We start from the raw sequence: 22,085 nt of genomic DNA, 5'->3' as shown, positions 1-22,085 counted from the left end.
AAGTGCATTGAATGGTCATTTTAAGGCCATTTTTATGCAGTTGTGCACTTGTGCACATGCACACCTTGGTGAGGTGTGCACATGCACATGTGCGAAACTACACACATATGAAGCAAGTGCAAGGGGGGAGACTTAGTCATTTGTATTTATAGTCAAAAATGGTGTACACATGTGCACCTTGACAAGGTGTGCATGTGCACACCATTACCTTAGGTTTCTTTTAGGTGTTTGTGTGAGAAAGGTGCGCATGTGCTCACCTTGGATAGGTGCACGGATGCACACCTTTCTAATTTTCTTTGGTGAGTTTTTTAAGTTAGTTTTTCTTAAGTCTTAATGTGAACAAAGGTGCACACCTTTATAGTGTTTTAACATGTTTGTTTTGTGTACAGGTTGGCAAAGTGTGCACCTCTAAAGGTGTGGAAGTGTGCTCGTAGAAGTATGGAGGAGAATAATGAAGTGAGGGAAGGGGGTCCCAGGACCATGCACACCCTTTAGGGGTGCGCATGTCCAAAGGGAAATGGTAGCGCAGTGTAATGCCTACCCCTAATTAGTTTTATCTTTATTGTAGGCTTCCAGGAGTAAGCCTAAGTCTAAGGGGAGTGGATGTAATGCCTACCCATACTTGACTTTTATGTTGTAGTGTTGTATTCTTTTAGGTCAGTTTTTTGACTATGTTTTATGATTATCAGTGCTTGGTTATCAGATTTGATTAAATTTTATTTTATACTCAATTGATTTATGTGAGGAGTTGTTCTGTTATTTCATGTGTTTATGTTTATCCTTTCAATGATGATATATGTATATTCAATTAGTGATTTCCTTTATTTCATGATGTTAATAAGACGAATGATTTTTATGCAGTTTCTATGGATACCTACCCCATACTTGCATGTGTATGGTGTGTGTGTGTGTATTTTCTTTATGTTTGACATTTCTGATGTGGTTAAGGAAGGGAGTCATAGTCACTTGCTAGTTGGGAATTACACAATGCACCACTTCCTGCCATTGCCTATTTAGCTTAGAATATATGTGTTTCTACATGCATGGATTTTATACAGATTGCAAGTACTGAGTATTGACTTCCCTGAATTGCTAGAATGAGCGTACCCTATCACAATATCTCGATGGTAAGAGAGGGGAGATAAATTCTTTAGTCTAAATCCTAACCTTTAAACCAATTGTCCTAGAAAAAAACTAGGACAAGTATCTGAGATGATTACCCTTCTGAATTTGTTGTATGCTGTAAATTCGTGATTATAACCCTTGAGTTTGATCTTGTATGTGGTATTTTATAATGGGTTTTCATATTTCGTCTTTTAGGTCTTTGGTAATTTTTTTATTAATTAAGTCAAATTAAAAGATTAATTAAGGATTTAATTTAATGGAAAATTATTAAGATAATTTCAATATTAATTATATTTAATTAATTGAGAAATTAGTTAAATAAAAAATAATTAAATTTAAAGAGAAAATTATAGTCTAATTTTAGAGCGTAATAATATTAATTTAAATTAATAATAATATATTTAGGAGATCATTTTTAAATAAATGCTAAATATTATTATTACTTAAGTTAATAAATATTTTATCAAAAAAAGGATTCGAAATTAAACTAAAGAGTGAAAGAGAAATTAAATTATTAAAGATATTTTAATTTGCATAAAGTGTGCATGATTATCCAAAAAAGGTAATAAAGAATTAAGAAGTTGTGATCAGGGAGTTCCCTCGAGTGATCGCATAATCAGTGCCCTGAATTCAGGAGAGAACTCCTTATTAGCAATTGAGGGTCCATTTTCTAGGGACTGAGAATTTTGGAGAAGGGAATTTTTAGAGAGAAGGTTTTAAGAGGAGAGATTTCTCTCATAATCTTTGGGTGGTTGCAAATTAGCATTAGAACGTGGTAGATCCTTGGCAAACTTAGTAAAACTTTAGGTTGGTTCTTTTGGATCCAAAAGAACTAACCTAAAGTTTTACTAAGTTTGCCAAACATTTTTTTTTTAAAGAATAACATGTGCATCAACATAAAGTAGCGAAAGTAATAACATGCAATCATACATAAGCAAACAAAACATATTACATTCCTTAAGGATCCCAAGATGTTGAATCACATTTAAATTTAATTAATACTAAGTCTTGAATAAATAACACATCCATATGAAATCATAATTACAAGTCCAAGTCCATTTAAATAATATACATTTTTTCTGAATGCCACTTCGCAATAAAATTCAAAATGCACAATTATCCACTATACATGTCATAGGGTATGATAGGCTGAAAGAGTATACATTTATAAAAATAGATTACTTTATCCCTTTCGGATCCATGAAGAAAGTACAATACAATAAGTGAAATCATTCATCATATAGGTATAACCATCCATCATAATACACATAGATAGAATGAAAGGAAATGTAGACAAGGAACTCCAACCACGACATCAATAGACATATCTCAAAGGTAAGAGTAAAAAGCACTACCACTCGACCTCATAGTAACCCAAAAAGGTCCACTCCCACCGCACTGAGGAGATAGTCTCAAGTCCCAAACAAGATATCAATCCTAAAAATGAAAAGTAATATCTATGTCAAGGAAAACCCTAAAAGTAATCTAACTCAAAGGTTCCAAAATAAATCAACATCTAAACCCAGAGGCACACAAAGACATGTAGGAAATCTATACTGCTAGTGGGCAAGTGTCATCGCACAAACAAACTCTAGGGTTACCTAGCTAGTCTTTTAATCCTTTAGCCCCCTAGTGACTCTATGTGGCACTAGTATCCTTTCATACTGACAAGGCATACTAATGATGCATGGTCGCAACCAAGCGTCCTCTAGATACTCCCATCCTAGTCTGTACTAGCACTCAAGGCATGGGTGAGGGAAAATTAGACTCTTATTAGGTTCATTTTACTCTCATTTAGTGTAGCATTTTCACTTATTAACTACTTACAATGGGTTACCTTGGTAGCCACTTTGGGCCCTAGCCTCCATTGCAAGCCACTTCCCAACTTAACATACAAATTACCTACCCTAGGCTCATAAAAGTACAAATCAAAGAATCATAATTTTCACCTCAACACTATACAAGTGACTGGAAAGCATCAAAAAATAATTCAGAATAACACCTCAGTTCTTTACAAGCAACTGGAAAGCATCCCAAAAATAATTGATTCAAGACTAAAAAGGGTTGAGTCAAATAGGTCATACCAATCCTCACGTTATCACACAAAAACACTGAAAGCAATAACAAACAATAGATCCAAACTCATTATAAAGCATACTAGACACATTACCATGGTTGAGTTTAAAAGATCACGATCAAATCATCATAATATCACAAACACAGAACTCCCAAGCCTTTGGTAGACGTCCTAAAATTGGTCAACACTCTAGTCAACCCAAACCCAAAACATAGACAACATATAGGTAACAGTGTAGTTTCATAGTTTGGTTTGATATTGAAAACACATAGTTTGATGTATTAGTAAGGTTTAAGTTTTTTTTTCCATGCAAGTTTTTGAATATATGAAATTCATAGTTTATCCTTACAACTTAACCCATTCTCATTTTTTGAACAATTTGCACAATTTATCCTTAATTTATGGTCACAATTAACCCCATTAAAATATCACGTAATAACTTAAAATAATTATCTATCCAATTATTAAATTAATAAATATCGATTATTAAATAAAATACTCACAATTCTATTAATAATCCATTTATTAAATAATAATAAAGTAATTATGTTTTAACATTATTGATTGATTTCACCAATAATCCTAACCAATCTCAACATCCTAACTGAGCGAGAAAGAAAGTCCTTCCATTAGAACTCATCCCTACTATCTATAGGCCGAGTTAACACCAGCATCGACTAGCTTCTTCTTAGGTCCTGAGAGCCTTCCAGTTAGACTAATGTCCCTAACTAGAATTTGTTTATTAATTATTAATTAATTGAATAAATATTAATAAAAACTATTAATAATTATTATTAATAAATAATAATTAAAATTAAAATTTAATAAAATTAATAAATAATTTTTAAAAAAACACAATACGCAATATTTGTGTGTTTAAGGCTCGCCAGCCTAGAAAATTGTGTAGCCTCCTTTAAACGTTGCCGGCCATAATGGGTATGCAGCTACAACAATAGTACATTCTAATGTTGCTACTGCAGTCCTCACTGCGGTTAGCACAACCTTAAATGCGGCCATGGAGGGAGGTGGGGTAAAACCTGCCTCTCCTCAATTTTATTTTATTTTTAAAAAATTATATATAATTTTTTCTATATAAAAATCATTTTTTTATATAAACAAAACCCCTTCCCAATACAAATCTTTTAGTGTCTATATATATATATATATATTGCAAAAGTTCTATCAAAACTCTGATAGGAAAAATACGACGAACTAATCAAATTTTCAATTTTCAATATCCATTTCTTTCAAAACCCTTCCCAATTTAATTTGCAACTTTGAATCTACAAAATGAGGGTTTTACTAATATTTTTAATCCTCACATATACAGAAGAAAACCTTATGCATACCAGTAATTTCAAAATAAAATATTGAATCATTCGTCATAATGAAATTCAGATAACAATTCATAGTCACAATGAAGACAAGAATATTAAACTACATGATTAATTGGGTGAACAAAACAGAAGGATCTACCTAGTTTTGATGTTAATTCACAACCACCCAAAGGTTGTGAGAGAAATCTCCTCTCAAAACCTTCTCTTTGAAAATTCCCTTCTCCAAAATTTTCGGTCCCTAGAAAGTGGACCCTCAATTGCCGATAAGGAGTTCTCTCCTAAATTCGAGGCACTGATTGTGTGATCACCCAAGGGAACTCCTTGATCACAACTTTTTAACTCTTTATTACCTTTTTTGGATAATCATGCACACTTTATGCAAATTAAAATATCTTTAATAATTTAATTTCTCTTTCACTCTTTAATTTATTTTCGAAGCATTTTTTTGATAAAATATTTATTAACTTAAGTAATAATAATATTTAGCATTTATTTAAAAATGATCTCCTAAATATATTATTATTAAATTAAATTAATATTATTACGCTCTAAAATTAGACTATAATTTTCTCTTTAAATTTAATTATTTTTATTTAACTAAGTTCTCAATTAATTAAATATAATTAAATATTGAAATTATCGTAATAATTTTTTATTAAATTAAATCATTAATTTGACTTAATTAACAAAAAATCACCAAAGACCTAAAAGACGAAATATGAAAACCCATCATAAAATACCACGTACAAGATCAAACTCAAGGGTTATAATCACGAATTTACGTAATACGACGAATTCAGAAGGGTAATCATCTCAGATACTTGTCCTAGTTTTTTTTCTAGGACAATTGGTTTAAAGGTTAGGATTTGGACTAAAGAATTTATCTACCCTCTCTTACCATTGAGATATTGCGATAGGGTACACTCATCCTAGCAATTCAGGGAAGTTGATACCCGGTACTTGCAATCTGCATAAAATCCATGCATGTAGAAACACATATATTCTAAGCTAAATAGGCAATGGCAGGAAGTGGTGCATCGTGTAGATCCCAACTAGCAAGTGACTATGACTCCCTTCCTCAACCACATCAGAAACATCAAACATAAAGAAAACATACATGCATACCATACACATGCAAGTATGGGGTAAGTATCCATAGAAACTGCATAAAAATCATTCATCTTATTAACATCATGGAATAACTGAAATCACTAACTGAATATACATATATCATCATTGAAAGGATAAACATAAACACATGAAATAACTGAACAACTCCTCAAATAAGTCAATTGAGTATAAAATAACATTTAATCAAATCTGGTAACCAAGCACCGATAATCATAAAACATAATTAGAAAACTGACCTAAAAGAATACAACATTACAACATAAAAATCAAGTAGGGTAGGCATTACACGCAGGAGTGCATCTAGTGCACTTGCGCACCTAGGAAAGGTGTGCATGTGTGCTAGTGCACACCTTTGCATGAAAACATCCTTTTCCTCCAAGATTCCTCAATCATGGCACATGGGTTTTTTAGGCAAAGGACTATGGCTTGACCTAGGCTCCACGTAGAGTCCCAAAATGACTCAAACCCCAGACTAGGGGTTTGGGAAACAAAATTTTTACTAGGGGGTTCCCATTTATAGGAGAAATAGGGTGTGCATTGTGAAATCACAATAGGTCCCATCCAAGGAAGTGCAAATTTTGCAAAGGTGTATGTCTCACCTCCACAAAGTTTTCAAAATTTTGCAAGAGGGGTGGTTTTATTTAAAGATCAAGAAAACTTCCAAAAAGTGTTTTCATATTTTTAGAATAAAAATATTATTGTTACATCTTTGAAGGGAAGACCATGGGTCATCATTGATATAGAGAATGGTTTATCTGAAGGTTCATTCAGAGGGTTCTCTGCAAGGCTAAATTGTTGTGACATTTCATCTAATTTAAGTTCAATATTTGTCAGAGAGGTGCCCCTGAGTATGATAGTGCCAAGAGATCAAAAAGCATTTTTTTTGGTGTGGTGGAAAGATCTAAAGTGATTACACCAAGAGTTATCAAATTAGGAAACTTCATTATGGTCATTATTGATCCATGTGAAGAGATGCTTTTGATTACAACACAACTTGAGTGCATCCTTGTTTCTATTTTGTAGTAGTATTCTATTTTGGCAGTGATTGAGTGGTATTTTGGAAGTGGAATGAATCAGAAGTGTATAATTCATACTACATTCTTATTAGAGGCAAACAACTGGTTAATGGTTGCAAAGTAGTTATTTGTTTAGTTACAACAAGGATTTCTACTGTGTCAATAGGTAGTTATAACCATCAAACTGAGATTAGGTATCATGAAATAATATGTTGGTTTGTAGTCACACCCCTTCATTCACATATTTATATGGATACAAAAATCAACATGAGGGTTTTGACATGAGGGTGAGATGTTCTCATACTGCTTGCTACACCCTACATTGCATATTGTTCACATATCAATCTAGAGTGTCCTATAAAATAAAAAATTATTCACTTTCATGATTTTTAGGTGATTAATTAATAACATGTGAAAACTCAAAAATAAAAAACCACATCCCCTCTCCACCAAAGACCATTGTCATCAAATTATCTACGATCATCAAATCCTCATGTTTGGATTCATAACAACTCCTTCCACAATGTATACATAGGTGGGATATCAATCTATCCTCATTCTCCTTAGTGTCTATCCCATTACATATACATTAGCAGCTAAAAGACATATGTTGAATGGGCACCAATGACTCTAATGAAGCACATGACGATAATGTAGGTGGTATAAGTGGGGATGAAATTGATAGTTCAAGTGATAATGATGGAGCTGGTGCAGGCTATGATGACCCTAATGGTACATCTAATGATGGTGGAGGTGTTGTACATGATGATCCATCCACTCTCCTAGCTAAATGGGTGCCATGTTGAATGATGACATTGGTCAATGATGCAACTGCATGAAGGGTTTGTAAATCAATATACTCCTTTACAATTGATGGGACCACAACATAACACATGGTTTTTTGTGCTATACACATCCTTTCGTGTGTTGGTACCACCCTAGATGCCCTAGGTCTGTCTTGCATAGAGCTTTTCCCTCTATTTTGGAATTGGTGGATGTTAAAGTAAGTTGGCTTCTCGTCAAGGATGAACTAGCAGTATAGCTCTCTTAGAAAATATAAAGGCACCTCATAATTATTATATGATGGTAGCTCAAATACCATATACCACCTATCCCAAAAAGTTGATCTCATCCCAATATAAATGCACCAATGATTAGGAAAAGTTTATGTAGTTTCTTCTAGGGAGTTGCTAGCAACATTTTCAGAGAAGAGAGCACATATATCACCTTTCTTTATGCCCTTATCTTTTACTTTATCATATGATAACCCATTGACATATAATGCACGAAACCTATCCCTCCATGAACCCTATTTCATAACCTTCCTAGACACCTCATTTGCACTTTTGGCCATTTTTTCTAGTGTATCCGCCATAGTTGAGTGTTGACCAAGACTAGATGACCTTAATCAATTGACCATTTGAGAAATGTGAGATATTTTGTGTAAGGCAATTGATGAGGTTGTCATGGGTAGCATTTATATGATCTAATGGGATGTGCGAAGGGTTTACATATGGTCATGGTTATTGAGGGGTAAATTGAGTGGTGGGTTTTGTGGTTATGTCATAGTAGGTGGAGGGTTTTGTGGTTGTCCTGTAGTCAATGGAGGGTTTTGTACATGTATATTTGCAGTATTAATGGGGATTCATTATGTAGGATGTGGTCTTTCAACTCTATATCATTTTCTTGGATTCTTTGATGCGTATGATATTATAATTTGGACCAAAATAAATAAAATAAATTATAACCTTAATTTAATAAGAAATAGAAACATAAACTTAAAAAAGTTGACCAAATGCCTTGTTTACAAGGCTCCATGCTTGCAAATGCTGAAAATGACACTAATTTTCCAAATCCCAGTCAGGTTTGTGCTTTAGAGTTGATAAAATTGTTGTTTTGTGCATTTTTTTAGGTGGTAAAATTCCCTTGGTTGTGGGCAATAATAGTTACATATAGCTAATCAAAAACTCGATAAGGTTTTATAGAACCAAGTCGGGTTTTATAAACCAAATTTGATTTTAATAGCTTGATAAAGTTAGAAACCCTGATGGGGTTACTATTATATTATTTTGGCTAGGCTGGATACCAAGCTTGACCACTTTTTTAAATTTAAAATCACCCAATCAATTTATTAAAGTTTTGTTTTAAGAGTGTCCACTAAATTGTACACCATCTTGGTGCACACACCTCTTATATGTATTGTTTTCCTAAAATGATAAGAAGGAAGCTATTAAAAGGAATATTATATTTCTTAAGAGCCGTGGGTGCTACATTTAAAAGTTATCTTTAACTAAACAATAAATAGGAAATGTTTTAAGACATTTCAATATTTCAATGGTATTTTTACTTGGTTCAATGGTGGCTCAGAAAAACCGTAACAAGGTATAAATTATAGTAATGCTGAAAACTAATTAAAAAGGTTGATGACACTTGGATAATTAAAACTTAATGAATTCAAAATTCAGTTCAGTAAGGTCAAAGTTGTAATTTTTTAATGGGAAAAAACATAGTCTTACACATTTAATATTGGAAGTAGTGATTCATAAATTGGTTGACAAACTATTTTCTATCAATACATATATGTAATTATGCACAACCTCGTGTTAGGAAAACATAAATAAGTATCAATTTTTTTTGTACAAAACCCCATGAGATTTCAAGCATTCTTACCATCTTATGGAATAATCATATGTAAAATCAAAGACACAACATAACACAAGATATATTGGAAAATAATGAGAGTTACAAATGGACTTGCAAAGACATCCTTGATTGACTAAAAATGATTGGATTTGAGAGAATCCTATAAAGATAGTTAGTAATATTTATTGGAGCGCTTTGTTTGACCAAATATATTTCTTTATTTAAATAAGTCCCATGGAATGATGGCGTTCCATGCTTGGGGTTAGGTGTTTGAATTGGTGTCATGGTTTTGAAACTCAAAATTAATTTTCCACTTTGTAAATCCTATAAATCATGTGTTTGGGATCGATATTGCATTTGTAATGGACTATTTCTATATTAATTTTATGATATCAAATAATTTAGGCTTCAAAGGAAATTCATAAGTATGTTAAGGATATATTCTCTAAGAGTGCATATTGAATTGAGAAGAGGCTCTTTGAGGTGCATGGGCCTATCAAATTTAATAGAGGGTGAAAATGTCTTTTAGCACAAGTTAATACTTTATTTATTGTAATCTTCTTACTATTATTATTATGTAATGCATTGGATCCATACTATCTCTGGATATTTCAAAAAGCTTTCATAAGGTAAATATAGTTTTATCTACGTGACAATATTCAAATTTGTACCTAGTTACACCCACATACAAACATGCATCAACACTGAAAGTTTTGCAATAATTCAAAGTAGCTTGCAAAATGATCATATTTGAAAAATTATCTTCTAATATTATTTTTGCCCAATGTTGTAGCTCCATGTTGTCTAATCTTCTTAGATAACTCAATAACTAGATCATAGCCAATGGTTCTACATGAAAAGGTCTTGACCTCAACTAAGAGAATCTCATATGAAACATGTAATTTTATCTTGAGACTATGTATAATTAAATATGTTTTTAGTCTTTTATTTCTCTCAACCTCCTTACTAATGTGTTGCTACCCATAACACTTTTAGAGTATCACCAAAATCACTAGTATCCTAAAAATGGTTTTCTTAGTTTTCTAATTTTCTAATTCAACTCTCCTACATTACTTTGCAATGAGTGTAAGTACTTGCATCTCCCTTGTATTCTATTTTCTCTACAAGTTTCCCAACTAAATTTATTGTGGAAATGGGGGCCAATATATTTATAATCATTAACTGATTGTAAGGGATCACCATAAAAAATAAACGATCTTAGTGTTGCGCTTGTTTGCCTACAATCCCACATGTTCAAAATATAATTCTAGAGATTTTAAATGTGCCCTTAAATCATGCGCTATTTTTCCCATTAAAAAAAATCATCTCATACAGAATTAATATTACATAATTGGTGGAGTGAATCCCCGCCATAAAACTTGTTTATCCATTACTCTAATATAGTCTTTTTGAAACATACAAATTCTGAAAGTTGTAATCCTCATGGAACTACATTAGAGCTAGTTGAGTTTACAATATCTATTGTCATGGGAGAAGACCCACATTAAAAAGAAAAGAGTTATATGGTTATTTGAGCTAGCAATAAATAGTTAAGATTCCCAAACTAACATTAAGAAGTAGTGCAAAATAGGTGGCATATAATAATAAGATAATCCCTAAAATAATTTCAAGGATTTCAACAAGAGATGTGATGAAAACATGATAGTGTTACATAGATGAGACACATTGATTTTTGACCCAACTTTTGCACATACCTGTTACAAGAATATTCACCAAGAATGGATGATTAGTTTTATTGATAACATACTAGCTAGACAAACGATGTAAGAGTTTTTCTAATCCCTAAACAGATGATCTTTTCTATTAGAGTTATTAATTCTAACTTGAGATAACTTATGTTCTTCTCCATATTTTTTTGGCGATTTCAACTGTGTTTCACCAATAATTTCTATAGTTATTTTATCTTAACCATTTGTTCAAAATGATGTTTGTTGTGCATGAGTTTTGTATACGGTGATTTAATTTGTATAAAGCATGTAGTATGCTTATTGTAATAAGATGAAAGAATAATAAATTTTATTGTTCAACATGTCTCTATTTTCTCTGTTTTATTTCTCTATTAATTATTTTATTTGTCCTAGCTAGATCTATGTAGTTTTAGTTGCAAAATTTCACATGGTATCAGAGCTAAGGCAAGTAGGAAAAGAAATGCTTTCTTTTTTTGTAGGTATTGAACATTGAGTTTTCTGGGATGGAATTTTCAGTGTCTTTCTTTCTCATGTCATTCAATTATTTCAAGTAGAAGCCACTGATTCTTCTTAGGCCCACAAGTAGAGGCTTGCATCAAAATATCACAACATCAAAGGTTGGACCCAATTCTACATCAGAGATAGGTCAAGATCATGCTCTCTTTGCATGGATCTTGCCTTCTTTTTCTCTTTAGTGACAATTGTTTCAATGGACATGTCATGCCTTTTGGTACGAATGCTCCTTTGCTTCCATAGTTGATCAAATTTATAGATGATTGACACCTATATTTTCAATCATCAATTTGTTCATACATTGTTGAGTAGTGTCATTAGGGCCACTCGTATTGACTCATGTGTCATCTGCATCCTTGATTGATAGATGGTTTGCCTCTATTTGCCATCTATTCTTTGTTTGAGGGAGCTATGTAGACTACTGTTTATTGTATCTTCAATTTCATTAGTAGATGTTTTGCCTTTGTTTGCCATCTACTCATTGTTTGAGTAGTCTTATTAGGGGCACTCATGCAGATTGATCCTGGTCTTCACCTTGGTTTCAAAGGAGGTTCTTCATTCAACACCTTTGCAATTATGATTCAACAAATGTCCACAATAGTTTTTTATGCCACAAAAGATTTTCTTTCCTATTTAGCTTCTATTCTCCTTAGTTAGAATTAAGTGGGGGTGTTACCATTATTAGTTCTAACTTGAGATACCTTATGTTATTCTCCATAAATTTTGGTGATTTCAACTATGTTTCATTGATGATTACTATAGTGATTCTATCTTAACCATTTGTCAAAATGGTGTTTGACGTGCATAAGTTTTGTATGCAGTGGTTTAATTTGTATGAAGCATGTAGTATGTTTATTGTAATAAGATAAATGAATAATAGTTTTTATTGTTCAATATGTCTCCATTTTCTCTGTTTTATTTCTCCATGAATTATTTTATCTTTCCTAGCTAGATCTATGCAGTTTTAGCTGCATAATTTTACATTTTCATTGTTCCTTTTTCTTGGGAGGGCTTAGATAGTTCTTTTCAAAATGTGAGATTATAGTTTTCAATTGTTTCAAAGGTTCCATTTCATTTTTCTAATATTATAAACACACAATTCACTATTTTTTAGCCTGCGCAAGAATTCACTTTTTTGGGAGTTTTCTTACCTTTTAGGGGTTTCTAGGAGTATGTGTATGTAGTGTAGTTTGGTGGTTTATTTGTACTTTAAGTGACTATGTTTCCTTACATTGTTGAACATATTAAACTAAACCTATAAGTTTTATTAACAAGGTTTTAAATTATATGAATTTTGATATGTAGTTGGCAAACATATATAATTGTTAATTACAAAAAGTGACTTACTTGCATTTCATGCCCAAAAAACATATCTCAATCTAAAATAGTACCAAACACATAATATAATCTCATGTATCTATTAGAAAAGAACTCCAAATTATAAATAGAAAATATCAAAGAGATATGAAGTGATAACTAATTAATATAAATTAAAATAAAAAATTATTAATCAAATTAAATATATACATCTATCTAACACAAACAAAATTTCATTCATTACAATAACCCATAAAATTTAAAAGTTAACTTTTATCCATAATTATCAAGTGTCACATAGTGACATGTACTTGCCGTAATAGTTTTTATAATAATTAATTTTTTTTATTTAATATTGAATACTTTCTCATGTATATATTAGAAAAGAACTCCAAATTATAAATAGAAAATATCAAAGAGATATGAAGTGATAACTAATTAATATATATTAATATAAGAAATAGTTTAGAATGTATAATAGTTGTATATTATATTGTTGTTCAAATATAATAGTAATATATTATTTAATTATCATAGTAATTATTATTTAATTATCATCATATATTACTAATTTATAGAATTAATAATTATATGTAAATTGTTAATAGATATAGATATATATATATATAATTATATAGTTTTATGAAATATAGTTATGTATTTTAATAAAAATTTATCATTTATAAATTATGTACCAAAATTTTAATTTTATATGATTGTTCAAATATAACTATAAAATATTATTTAACTCTTAACATTTATTACAATTTACAAATTGTGTATCAAAATTTTAGCTGAAAAATATGAGATATGAGAATCTTCTAAAAAAAAGGCTCCTATAACACAAAATGAATTGAGCCAATCAAATTTAAGATATTTAATTTTTATAATATTAAAAATCATAAATAAATTACATAACTTAAGAAATATGTAAATTACCTAAAAATAATTATTTGTGATTAGACATTGATTTAATTGAGTTATCGATTGAAGTGAATCCAATAGTACATTGCCTACGACAACTACAATAAATTTGCTTTGGCTATGTTAAGAAAGTGTATTTCTCCCATTGTTGGTGTTAGTTCGTTAACTATCCCAAGTTTCATATGTCAAATGTGAGTACAAATTTTGCGTCACTTTAGGGTTCTCTTATTAGTTCCTGCCGTATGGCAGGATACTATAGCATCCAAGTGGATGCAAATTTTCAATAAGTTTTGACCAATTAAAATTTTTTATATATGCATTCCAACCTGGTTTCATAATGTTTTTGAATTCATGCCATTATTTTCATTTATAAGAACATGTTAAATTCAAATTTCCCATTGGCTGTTGTGGTGAACAGTAGGGTATTGAGCTTTTTCCATTGTATTAAAAAATGAATTTGTGGCAATGCTGGCGGATGGATGGAACATAGCAATAGTGATTTCATTAATATTATTCACCTATCTTTGAACAATATCTGGCCAATTTTGACAACATTTGATCTAACATTAAATAAGCGTATTGTCAATGACATTTTTTTCTTTGTAGTCTTTATTGCTTGGCTTTATGTTTCATCAATTGTCTTGTTTGAACCACTATGCTCAGCCAATTCCTAGATCTAAATCTTTAGGAAATCCACCGTATTTTGATTTGGATTTATGCTGTGCACTGTATAGGTGTCATATTGTCAGCGAAGATGTCAGTTTTGGGAGAAAATGTGGTCACAATTCTTTGGTCTGTCTTTTACTCATTGTCTTGGGGAATGTTTTCCGGCTGTCGGTCGACTGCATTTAATTGGATTCTTCAATTCTAGTCATCTAAAGTTCCTATTTATTAGTAATTGTTGATTTTAGAGGCATCGGGAAAATTGGACAGTCCCTTCTGTATATGCTTCTGAGAAGTAGTTTTGTTGTAGAAAACAGGTATGTTTTTCTCCTTTTGTAATGTATTTTGCTGAGGATTTTGTTGCAGAAAATAGGTATGTTTTTCATTTGTTGATACTGCTTCGTTCACTACTTTCTCTAGAAAATTGTTTCAAGTTTGATATGCGTTCTGTGTGTATACATGGCTTATCTTTTTATTTACTCTTCAATATTGGTTTGGCCTTTTCGTAGCTCGGCCCTATAGTTCAGTTCCCTCCCACCCGATGCTAGGTGGAGCTTCTCTTGCCCTACCCACTGCTCTGCACTGTCTGTCCCACTGCCCCGCCCTGTTCTGTCCTGTCGATGGTAACATATTGTTTGCGACCATCAGTTGCGTACATAATCTATTTTACAATAAACAGTGAAGGGTTCTGATACAAATCCTTTCCGTAAGGGCCTCCACCTGTTTTTTTTTTTGTTTAGATTTCTATAATCGACAGCCTCATGGGTTTTAGTCGTCATGGCTGATCAACCAGGAATACCCGTTGAAAAACAATTTGGCCGTATTTGCAACAGTTGAGAGTAGTTGAGATTTGACTTCAGTATTTTTAGCTCCAAGTACCCTAATTTTGGATGAGCTTGTTGTTTCTCTATTTTTTCACTGCTAACAGGGGGCTTTTGATATTCAGTCACGGGGGTCGCCCACGCCATCCAGTAGCTGCTGCCTATTTCAAGTAGCTGAAATATTGTGTTTGCCAATAAGATGATGGGTATCAAAGCCCCTTTATATCCAGCAGTGATGTAAGACCAGTACACCCACAGACTCACCCTGCCTTTCTCTCATTCCTCTTCTTGCACAAGCTGTGAACTTTTAACACCTTTGTCTATTTCACTCCCTTCATTAGTTTTTGATTCAAGATCTTCTTCTACCTCTCTTGATTTTTTTCTACTGTCCTGCTTCTGGAGGTTTTGAAAATCAACATTTATTCCTCTTTCTCCAATTTCTGTTTGGTCGCCATATGGGAACAATTCAAGATCTTTTTCAAATGCACAGGCCTGCAGTACACTCTTATACCTGGCTTTGTTCCATTCCTTCCCAAAAAGAATATTGTCTCTAATTTTTCCGCTTTGTATCAATGGGGACTGACTAACGTATGCCTTGGTACCACTTATTTTCACAGATCCTGATATTTTGGGTATCTCCCCAAGTATACACGAGAGAAGGCTTGACTTGCCAGAACCAACTGTTCTGCACACTGCAACCCTCATGCCTCTCTTCACTTGAACATCTATGCCTCTAATGGTTGGACTAGGGGCAGTAGGATCCCAAGAGAATACCCCTTCACGAATCTCAATTGCCACTTCAGTTAAATCATTTGAGATACGTTTGACTGCATCTGATTGCAGCTCCTCCTTCTATAGGAAGTCAGCTACCCGATCTAATGACACTTTAGTTTGAGCAATCATAGAGACTAAATCGGGAAGATTGTATATAGGTTCCTGGAGTATCTTGAAAGTTGCAAGTGCAGAGAGAACCCTGCCTGTGGTTAAAGGAACTCCTATCATTGTACATGTGGCGAAAGTTACAACAGATACAAATGCAGGTGCTCCCTAGAAGAAAAATGACATCCCAGCATACCCATAGAAATATTTTTTTAGCCAATTACATTCTTCCTGCCTCAATACCCAGAATGCGAAGTAGGCATTCCTGTATGAGATTTTGAATTGATCAACATAGTGAGTTAACAAACATTAATTTGTCTTGAAGAACTTTGATGTAATTAAATAATTACTTAAATTTGTGAATTCAAGAATGCTATCTTGTAAAGACAAATGAAGTACCTGGAAAATGTGTGTCCCAGTGTGAGCACCAACAGCACTAAAAGGATCATCAAAAAGATATATATCAGCATCTTGATATAAAGCACGTGCAATCTGTATCCTTTTCTTTTGCCCACCACTAAGATTTATTCCTCTTTCTCTAATTTTTGTTTGGTCGCCATATGGGAACAATTCAAGATCTTTTTCAAATGCACAGGCCTGCAGTACACTCTTATACCTGGCTTTGTGCCATTCCTTCCCAAAAAGAATATTGTCTCTAATTTTTTCACTTTGTATCCATGGGGAATGACTAACATATGCCTTGGTACCACTTATTTTCACAGATCCTGATATTTTGGGTATCTCCCCAAGTATACACGAGAGAAGACTTGACTTGCCAGAACCAACTGTTCTGCACACTGCAACCCTCATGCCTCTCTTCACTTGAACATCTATGCCTCTAATGGTTGGACTAGGGGCAGTAGGATCCCAAGAGAATACCCCTTCACGAATCTTAATTGCCACTTCAGTTAAATCATTTGAGATACATTTGACTGCATCTGATTGCAGCTCCTCCTTCTGCAGGAAGTCAGCTACTCAATCTAATGACACTTTAGTTTGAGCAATCATAGAGACTAAATCGGGAAGATTGTATATAGGTTCCTGGAGTATCTTGAAAGTTGCAAGTGCAGAGAGAACCCTGCCTGTGGTCAAAGGAACTCCTATCATTGTACATGTGGCGAAAGTTACAACAGATACAAATGCAGGTGCTCCCCAGAAGAAAAATGACATCCCAGCATACCCATAGAAATATTTTTTTAGCCAATTACATTCTTCCTGCCTCAATGTTTCGAGTTTGTGCAGAAATCTGGTCTCCCACGCTTGCAATTTTAAGATTTTCATATTTCTCAATATTTCTGATGTAGCCTTCATCCTTCCATCTTTTGCTTCCATGATCTTTACGTTATATTTTTTTTGCATTTTCCCTAGTGGGAAATTCGCCATCATAATTAGGGCCATAACTGCCACTCCTGCAAGAGAGGCCAATCCCAAGTTCTGATATAGAATACCTAGGGCCAGAAGAACTTGCAAAGGTGATGTCCATATATCATGAAGATACCAACTGAAATCTCCAATACGGTTAGCATCAACACTCATGTAATTGACAATCTCACCACTTGTATGCTTTTGTCTTGCCTGGCTTGAAAGCACCAAGCCCTTCTTGTATATTGCAGCTGTCAATGCTGTCTTGACACGTATGCCCATGTGGACTGTTATAAAAAACCAATGCCATTGTGACAAAGATTCTACTACCTTTGCAAGAAGAAACGCACAAGCTAGAACAATGCCTTCACTAGCAAACTGTTCCTTGTCAGCAAGACATCGTACAAAGCTATCTATAAAATACGGGCCTACATATGATGAACAAGAAGTCATCAATGCCAAGAATGCTGTAAAAATTAGATCCGTTTGGACAATGACAAGTGCCATTTTTGCTAAAGACAAAGCACCACTTCCTTTGGCATCCAGCTGGTTTCTAAATTTATGGTAAATGTAATCAGCCTTGTGGGTGTCTGCAACTTGAGGTACATCATCTTTGTCCAAAGGTTTCTTATGGCCAGCATCAAGCAAAGGCTTCACCCAAGCAAATGACATTCTACTGAGAAAACCTGTTGTTGCATAAGGAGTGACTTTGGGCTTTAGGTCTTCAGTATTTTCCTTAATATTATTCAAGAGAGGTTCTTCAATGCTTTGAGTTACGGAATGAAATGTACCTTTTCTGATTTTTCATGATATTTCCAACCTCTAATCAGATCTTTAAAATCAAACAGCTAATATCCCAAAGATCCACCAAATTCCTTAAGAAACCCCAAATCGGGTATGTTGAAAATAGTGCTAAAAGCTTCACAACTTCACAAATTATTAATGAATCTGAAAATGGAAATTTTTACAGAACTTTCAGCAGCATAACAGCCTACAAATTGACATTTCCAGATCCATATAGCCTTTACACAACAGCTCGAAAATGTAGGACCAAAACTATGCTCATTGGGCTCCCGAAATAGCACAAGATATGCCCGGAAACACCACAAGAACACTAATAATCTATCTCAAAAGTTTAATCACGTCCCAATATATATATTCAGCTCTATTTTAACAGCTTAAAGTATAAAATACAGTAGCAACCAAAACTGATATGAAATACTCAACCGGAAACACCAAACTCTTACAAAAATACACCCAGAAACTCACAACTCTGCACTGTTCAGCACAAAGGCAAACTCTGTATGAGCATGCACATGGAATGGCTTCAAACTCCCATCCTTAGCCTTCCTGAAAACCTGCAAACTCCCATTCTTGGGTCTCCCTGGAAACCTGCAAACTCCCGTTCTTGGGTCTCCTTCTCCACAGGTTTGGCAGCCTCTGAAGAATAACAAAGAATGAGCAAAAATCAAGTTCTGGAATGAGCCCAAAATGCCTCCAAACCCCTTAAAAGAGGGCATAACTGTAACTCACGTCCAAGAGAGGTTAATGAAACTTATTTTAATAATAATTTTCATTTATTAGTCCAACGGTTTCCAAAGATTAACCCCCTTTTTCCGAAACTTCACTTTCTTGGGCCTGCCTGCCTTAGCAAAGATTTTCTTTTTTAATTATTTGAAAAGGGGACATGACAAGTCCTCCCCTCCCAATCATTGCTTGTCCTCAAGCAATGGCTGAACAATAAACCAATCAATCCACCTGGATCCCAAATGTAGTCATGAACTATACTACTACCAATTAACACAGGCTCTTGCAATATCCTCTGCAATATGACCAAGAGGAATCCATAATCAAATTGACAATTATAGCTCAACCAAACTCCGAAATCACCACTACCACAATCAAAAACCCATGAGGCACAAACTCTTAGAACATCAGAACCCAAGTAAAGTGGACAAATCAAACTACCAACACAGTAAATACCATTAATGCATCCCACTGGCCTATATAGAATGTACAATCCAACTCTGCAACAATGGTGAACCCTCTCGAATGAAACTGTACCAAGTATGGAGAATCCACACACTGTACAACTCCTGCAGTCAACACAACTCTGCAAATCATCGGCCACTATCTCATAACCATAACTCCCATACACTGCTGATGGTGAAAAGACATTACAAGATAAAGAGTAAGAAATGGAATCCAAACCAAATTTGTCTGCCATCAACTCCTCAGCACAAGGATCAAATGCTAACTGATTTACATACCCTGCAATATAATGTTGATAAAAAAAACCAACCTCAGTCAACAGCTCACCATGAAGAAGTGATACAACCCACTGTGACTGATCACCAGCTAAGTCAAGAGATGTCATAGCCAAAGGAGTAGAATCAATAACAACACCTGCTAAAGCATCACTCCAAAACTCCTTCTCTAAGTCATGTATTATCAACTTGTCAATTGCAGGACCTATCACCATGTCATGCCCATCACAACTCTCATCCCGAGGCATCAAACTATCCCATAACTGATGATAAGCACTAGGAACCAAAGTACATCTCTGTATCATCATCTCATCAACATGGTCATCAAAGGTAGATAGATGAGCATACCTCACAGTGTAATGCCGATAGAATGCACCAATCTCAGTCAGTGGCTCAGACTGCAATCCAGATGTAACTAACTGCAATCGATCATTAACCAAGTTGGAACTGACTACTACCTCTGAAGACATTGCGAAGGGAGTAGTATTACTAGTAGGAACCATGTCAACTATCAGCTCACCAACATCACACATGGTCTTTGATACAACATCTCTAGTCTTCGTTCCATTAGTACTAGAGGTCACCAACATGTCAGGCACACCACAAAAATCTGCTACAGCACCCAACTCAATTGAACCCGACTCTAGTGGGAATGAACCTGATATGCCAATGTTAGTATCAAGGATGGATGCATCCCCATCTCCACTGTCTCTAACAATCTCGACCATGGACATCCTCGGATCACCAAACACCACAGCTTGTGACTGTATAGAATCAGGTAAAGACTGTAGTTGCTCTAACTCCATGGTCACCTTAGCCAAATGAAACTGTGACTCCTTGAGAGCCAACTGTGTACTCTCAAGAATCTCAGAAGTCACCTCAAGCTGCTCAGTAAGCTCACTCACCTCATCTTCCTTGGCCAACAATGCATCATATGCTGTACTGCCCCACTCCATAAGATAATCTCTGTCGGCTACCAACTGCATATAATTCTGTCTCAAAATCCGAATAGCCTCCCATAAAGAGTGGATCTCTGTCAAGGAAAGATAACTTCCTCCCTGCTCATCACTAGTAGGAGAACCCCATCCATAAACTGCTAACAACTGACGAGCAGCATCAAAATGTTGGCAAGTGATAGCAATGTCTTGGTCACTAACTCTCAACTGATTAGACACATGATGGCACTGGTTTGACTGTCTCCTAAAAGCCTCCTCTAATGCACTGTCTAAAGGAGTGTCCTCAAAGTTACTAGTCTCTAGAGTATTACCATCCATATCCTGTGAATCAAATCTAAAGCTCATATCAACATACAGAGTATCAAAAACATTAGCATTGCTGTCCAACTCCTCTATACCCAAGGAAACTAAGTCTTCAAAACTGCCCACTGCATCCTTCTGGATGTCATCAATGCCAATATGATCCTGGGACTCATCTATACACACTGCCAAATATGAAATATCATCAACACATTCCAGCAAGTATGGCCGACTGGATATATGAACAAAGCCCAACATTGGTGTATAAAAACTAATACCAACATGAGACAAGATACTGGCACAAGAAAAGACAACACCATGTAATCTGCTAATCAAATCCATGATAGCACCCAAACAAACACTGCTACCAAAAAGTGTTAAAGATCTCCAGTCAACTGAATCCCAAATGCCAATATAACAATCTTGAGTCCATATCCGTAAACTAGAATCAACTGGTAACTCAATCAAACTCCTCACCTGAGTAATATGACCAATACCAACTAACTCCACATACCTGTCATGATGAGATAATGAAGTCACACTACTATCTTTGTTCACCTTTAGCTGGCTGGACAAATCATGTGAAGTACTACCAGCCTCAACCTCATGTGATGAAGCATCTAACTGTGTCTGGTACTCTTTCTCAGCAAAGTCATGAATGCTCAATGTCTGCTCATCTCTACCAGGTATCTCACCATCCTGCACAACAACATCCTCATAATCATCATCTGAACCCACTATACTGTAGTCACTGCCTATTGTAACTATACCATCCTGAATACCTGTGGCATCACCCTTTGACGACCTGTAAACAATTGTCTCAATTTGAGTATCAAGTTGACCGTTACTATCAATCTGTGTAATATCCTTTCCCACCACCTCTTCTGGCAGAGTAGAATCTGAGACCTCTACCTGGCTATCAGCTAGTTTCTCAAACTCCTCATGCAAGTTCTTGGGAATTGTGTCATCTGTCCTGTGAGAAAATCTGCCAAATAGAAATCCAGTCAACTTATCCACCTTAGCTGGGTCAGATAACATGTCATTT

The 22,085-nt window shown here is 34.3% G+C and overlaps 1 pseudogene; it reads right to left on the bottom strand.

Moving 5' to 3' along the window:
* Positions 1-15,240: 15,240 nt before the first annotated feature.
* Positions 15,241-18,189, bottom strand: LOC149579608 (ABC transporter C family member 3 pseudogene; annotated as a pseudogene).
* Between the last annotated feature and the right edge of the window lie 3,896 nt (positions 18,190-22,085).

Source organism: Cupressus sempervirens, chromosome 1, assembly GCF_028749045.1.
Source record: "Cupressus sempervirens isolate cs-2001-9-10 chromosome 1, ASM2874904v1, whole genome shotgun sequence".
NCBI classification, from domain to species: Eukaryota; Viridiplantae; Streptophyta; class Pinopsida; order Cupressales; family Cupressaceae; genus Cupressus; species Cupressus sempervirens.
Note: the sequence above shows the minus strand (reverse complement) of the source record. Positions and strands in the feature narration are given on the sequence as shown.